At 39.1% G+C, this 5902-nt stretch overlaps 1 protein-coding gene and 1 non-coding gene across 2 annotated transcripts in view; both read left to right on the forward strand.

The window, feature by feature from the left end:
• UBTD2 (ubiquitin domain containing 2) overlaps window positions 1–5902 on the forward strand; it is an 89963-nt gene that overhangs the window by 23663 nt on the left and 60398 nt on the right. The window lies entirely within an intron of this gene.
• Window positions 2788–2936, forward strand: LOC111727204. Its single transcript, XR_002774811.1, has one exon. It is a non-coding gene; the product is annotated as a small nucleolar RNA SNORA57 (small nucleolar RNA).

The raw sequence follows: 5902 nt of genomic DNA on the forward strand, positions 1-5902 counted from the left end.
AAAAAAAAAAAAGAAAGAAGGAGACTGTCTTCTGCATTGGATAGGTCATAGGGTAGAAAACAGGTTCTTGGGTATATTTTTGTTTTTAACATACCAACACTAAATGTACTAACTAGAACTTACAGTGTAATCTGCATTAAGCAAGCAAATGACTGAAAAAATAACTTTATTCTGTAATAGGTGATCCTTAAGGAATTTTTTTTTTTTTTGAGACAGAGTCTCACTATGTCGCCCTTGGTAGAGTGCTCTGGTGTCATAGCTCACAGCAACCTCAAACTCTTGGGCTTAAACTCTTGCCTCACCCTCCCAAGTAGCTGGGACCACAGGCACCTGCTATAACACCCAACTATTTTTTTTTTTTTTTGTTCTAGTTGCCATTGTTGTTTAGTTGTCCCAGTCTAAGTTCGAACCCACCAGCCTTGGTGTATGCGGCCAACGCTGTAACTACTATGCTATGGGCGCTGAGCTAGCACTAAAAGTCTTATGTGTAGGAAGTTTCACAGTTGGTCAGAGAGGGAGGAAAGATAAGTTTTTAGTTAAAATGTTGAGGGAGATTAAAGAAAATTAAGATGTAGAATAAAATTCAGTTTCCACTGAGAAATAGTTCTGATTTAGTAATAAGTAGGAAGTGTAAAATACATCGGTAAGTTATTTTTGTAGCAATCTCAGGGAAATAGTTTAAAATTTTAATGAATAGGAAAATATTGATTAATAATGTCTTTGCATTTACTCTTGATACAGTCTAAAAGCTTATTCTGACCTTGCTAAACTAAATCAATACCTTGTCAGAAGTTCCAACTGAAGCACTTAAAGATTACTTTGCCTCCTACGTAACAAAAGAGAAAAATTAAAGCTTTGATTCCATAAATATACATGTATACCTAAAAATATACATATAAAAAATATATATACACATATATACATACAGTATATATGTATATATACACACACACATGATAGTCTCACTGTTTTATACAAGAACTTGTTTAGGACTAATCTCTTATGATATTTATAGTCATTTTTAGACCCTTTAGAAACTTTTTGTGAAAAATACCAGAAAAATTTCCAAAGGGATAGATATTTGAGAAAAATTTGTATTTATCTTACCACCTAACATTTTTGTGTACATCCTTTCAGTCTCGGAGGTGGGATGTGTGTGAGGGAGAGAAAGAGAGTAAAGATGATAGTATATGTTGAGAGAAATAGAATGTACTTATTGAGGTCATTGCAGCTGTGGCTTCTTGAGTTTGACTTCATTGATGTTCTAGTTTTGGGAATGTAATAGGAATGTCATTGTCAGCTTTTTCATTTTGGGATGTATTGTCAGTATATTTTCAAAAGTTGGCCTTGCTTTCTGTCTTAAAAGTTAGGAATTAGTAGAGTTGATGTTGACATCATACTGATATAAGTGATTCATATCCCAGGACTTTGAGGAAATGCAATATAAACTACAGCAAGGGTAATACCTAGTTAATATTGGGCAAGTTTCTCAAAGCTTTTATGAAGGCAGTTTGTAAGAATGTAATATTTCTTTTTTTTTTTCAGAGACAGAGTCTCACATTATCACTCTTGGTAGAGTGCTGTGGTGTCACAGCTCACAGCAACCTCCAACTCTTGGGCTTAGGCGATTCTCTTGCCTCAGCTTCCCAAGTACCTGGGACTACAGGTGCCCACCACAACACCCAGCTATTTTTTTGTTGCAATTCAGCTGGGGCTGGGTTTGAACCCAATACCCTCGGTATATGGGGCCAGCGCCCTACTCACTGAGCCACAGGCGCTGCCCAGAATGTAATATTTCTTACTGTTTGACAGCATTTTCTTCTGAACAATGTAGTTAAATATGCTAAAAGTAAACCTTAGAATTTTTTTTTTTTGAGACAGAGTCTCATTATGTCACCCTCAGTAGAGTGCTGTAATGTCACAGCTCACAGCAACCTCCAACTCTTGGGCTTAAGGGATTCCTTTGCCTCAGCCTCCCAAGTAGCTGGGACTACAGTTGCCTGCCACAACACCTGACTATTTTTTTTTGTTGTTGGAGTTGTCATTGTTTAGCAGGCCCTGGTGTGTGTGACCTGCACCCTAACCACTGAGCCACGGGCACCGAGCCATTAGAATTTTTTAATGGTGGTAGCCAAAGATGCTATTTAAAAGAATTAAGTGGCAAGTCAGCACCTGTGGCTCAAAAGGATAGGACACTGGCCCCATATGCCAGAGGTAGGGGGTTCAAACCCAGCCCCGGCCAAAAAAAAAAGAATTAAGTAGCATCCAAAAGTTTTTCTCTTTACCCATGAATCTGACCCCAAAGCAAGGCAGTCTTTAGTAGTTATTCCTGTCACTTTAATTGTTTGCATTAAGTAGTATTTCCTTTATAACTTGATAGAGAGGATTTGACATTGAGTCTCATTCTGATTTATGGATTTTGTGGCAAAATCTTGGACAAGCTAAAATATCAATATGTTTAATGGTTCTATTGAACCTACTTTTTTATTATCCATTCTTAAAAGCAAGAAGACTTAGACTGCACTTAGAAACCCATTACAAGGGAAAGAACTTGATCAAAGAAAGTAAAGTATGTTTATACAGATTTTTGTCAACCTCTTAATGAACATTAGAATTCCTTAAGCAGAGGCAACTTTTCACATAGAAGAGGGTGACCACTTTGAATAAAGAGTCTTAGGGACTCCTAGTGTTTTTCTTGGGAAATAATTAGTACTTCCATGGGCAGAGGATTCAGGATAGCCATTAATATGTTTTCTAAGTTTATTGGTTACGAAAGATCAGTATCAATCTCCTTTTCCTAGTGGGGACAGAAAGTGCAGTCCTGCTTTCTATTATGTATGGAGGCAGAGACAAAGGGCTCTGGCTCCCTAGGCATTATGTCTTCAGTGCCAGCATCTTCTTCTACCCTGATTCTAACTTTAATTGCCAGGATACCAATTAATAAGAAAAAAGATCCATACCAACTGACCATGCCATCCTAAACATAGGTTCACATCTTTGAAACCTAATGGAGCCCTGAGACATGGGTTGATGATGCAGTTTCCCTTTGGGAAGTTAGGTAGAAGTTCAGGTCCATGCTGAATATTTATTCATGTAATTTCTAAAGACTATGAACTTTAGAAATGGATATGGAATCAGTCTGGGATTGAATCCCTGCTGTACCCATTGGCTATATGAGCCTTGAGAAATATTTACTTTTAATTTAATATACATCTGTGTATAGTAATGACAAGCACTGTACTAATTGTTTCAAAAATATTACCTCATTGTGTCCTTGTAATGATTCTGTGAAACAGATGCTATTATCATCTCCCTTTTCGTCTTTCTGTGCCTCACCCCTACCCAGTTTCCCTGCTCATGTTTGTTTCCAAATCACTTGTACCTCCCACATTGGGAACTATCTATATTCTTTTTTTTTTTTTTTTTAAACAGAGTCTTACTTTGTCACCCTTGGTAGACTGCTGTGGTGTCATAGCTCACAGCAACCTCAAACTCCTGGGCTTAAGCGATTCTCTTGCCTCAGCCTCCCAAGTAGCTGGGACTATAGGCACCTGCCACAATGCCAGCTATTTTTAGAGTTGAGATCTCACTCTGGCTCAGGGTGGTCTTGAACCTGTGAGCTCAGGCAATTCACCGGCCTCAGCCTCCCAAGTGCTGGGATTATAGGTGTGAGCCACTGTGCCTGGCCCAGGAATCATCTGTATTCTTAATTTGACTGTACTTACTTTTACCAGTGACTTTTATACTTTGAAATGTTACTCATTAGCATCTTCATTCAGGTTGAGAAACTTTTTAGTATCTCTTATAAGACATGTCTGGTGGTGATGAACTTCCTCGGTTTGTTTGTCTGGGAGTCTTTATCTCTCCTTCAGTTCTGAACAACAGCTTTGCTGGGTATAGTATTCTTGATAGGCAGGGTTTTTTCCTCTTCTATTAGCACTTTCAGTGTATTATCCCACTCTCTCCTGGCCTGAGGTTTCTGCTGAGAGGTCTGCAGGTAGCCATATTAGAAACTCCCTTAGATGTTATTTGGTTTTCTTGCTGTTTTCGGAATCTTCTCTGTCTCTGATTTTTGACAGTTTCATTATAAAGTCTTTGAATGGACTTGTTCAGATTGAATATGATTGGAGACCTTTGGTTTTCCTATACTTGGAACCATTTGATTAAATTCCTGACAGGAACCCCTTTTATTCCTAAATACCTTAATGACTATTTCCCAAGGAAAAAAGCATTCATAATTATTTATTTTTTAGAGACAGAGTCTCACTTTATTGCCCTTGGTAGAGTGCTGTGGTGTCACAGCTCGCAGCAACCTCCAACTCCTGCACTTCGGTGATTCTCTTGCCTCAGCCTTCCAAGTTGGTGGGACTACAGGCACCTGCCACAACGCCCAGCTATTTTTGTTGCAGTTTGACTGGGGCCAGGTTCAAACCCGACACCCTCAGTATATGGGGGCTGGCTCCCTACCTAGTGAGCCATAGGCACTGCCCTATTTATTTAGAGTCTCACTTTGTCACCCTTAGTAGAGTGCTGTGGCATCATAGCTCACAGCAACCTCAAAATCTTGGGCTCAACAATCCTCTTGCTGCCTCCTCCCTTGCATCTGGAACTACAGACACCTGCCAAACTCTCACCTCCAAACTCCTGAGCTCAAGCAATAATACACCTGCCTTGGCCTCCCAGAATGCTAGGATTATAGGCATGAACCACATTGCCCAGCCTAAAAGAACATTCTTTTCATAAGCATGATACAATTATTAAAATTAGGATTTGGATGGGTAGTGCCTGTGGCTCAGTGGATGGGGCGCTAGCCCCTTATACCGAGGATGGAGGGTTCAAACCCGGCCCCAGTCAAACTGCAACAAAAAATAGCCAGTCATTGTGTCAGGCGCCTGTAGTCCCAGCTACTCGGGAAGCCGAGGCAAGAGAATCGCCTGAGACTGAGAGCTGGAGGTTGCTGTGAGCTGTGACGCATTCTACCGACGGTAACAAAGTGAGACTCTGTCTCTTAAAAAAAAATAAAATTCGGACTTGGATATTGACATAACGCTATGTCTACTTCACAGACTTTATTCAGGTTTCCCCATTTCCTCTGTTTAATATTCAGAGAAAGTTATATGGGATCAGACATTATGTTTAGTTCTATCACTTTAGTCTGCTTTGATTTGAAACAGTTCCTGAGACTTTTTGTCTTTTCATAACCTTTGAATTTGGAGTTCAGTCTAGTTATTTGGCAGAGTGTTCATTAGTTTGAATATGTAAGTTCCTTATGATTACATAGGAATATTACAGAAGTACTATGGTGTCCTTAAAGCAGCAATGTCAGGAGTGATATAATGTCTGTTTTACAGACAGTAAGTTACAGTAAGTGATATTAATTTTGATCTCTCAGGGTATCTACCAGCTTTCTTCTTGCAAATGATAAGTATCTTTTGAGAAGATTTAAGTCTATATAAAATCCCATGACTATCAAATATTAGTTTTAGCATCCATTGATTTTTTTTTTTTTTGAGACAGAGTCTGACTGTGTTGCTCTGGATAGAGTGCTGTGGCATCACAGCTCACAGCAACCTCCAACTCTTGGGCTTAAGTGATTCTTGCCTCAGCCTCCCAGGTAGCTGGGACTATAGCCACCCGCCACAACGCCTGGCTATTTTTTGTTGGAATTGTCAGGTTCGAACCAGCCACCTTCAGTGTATGTGGCTGGCACCATAAGCACTGTACTGCAGGCGCCAAGCTGATTGATAATTCTTATATGAAACAGCTGTTTATGATAATTGCCGAATGGTAATTTTCTAATTTCATCATTTCCTTTATAACTGTTAATTGGCATTTTTAAATGTAAACAAATCTTTCTCATCTCCCCCATTCATTTACTTATTTATTTATTTAATTTTTTTTT

This window comes from Otolemur garnettii, unplaced genomic scaffold (assembly GCF_000181295.1).
Source record: "Otolemur garnettii isolate 467f Iridium unplaced genomic scaffold, OtoGar3 scaffold00003, whole genome shotgun sequence".
In the NCBI taxonomy this organism is placed as follows: Eukaryota; Metazoa; Chordata; class Mammalia; order Primates; family Galagidae; genus Otolemur; species Otolemur garnettii.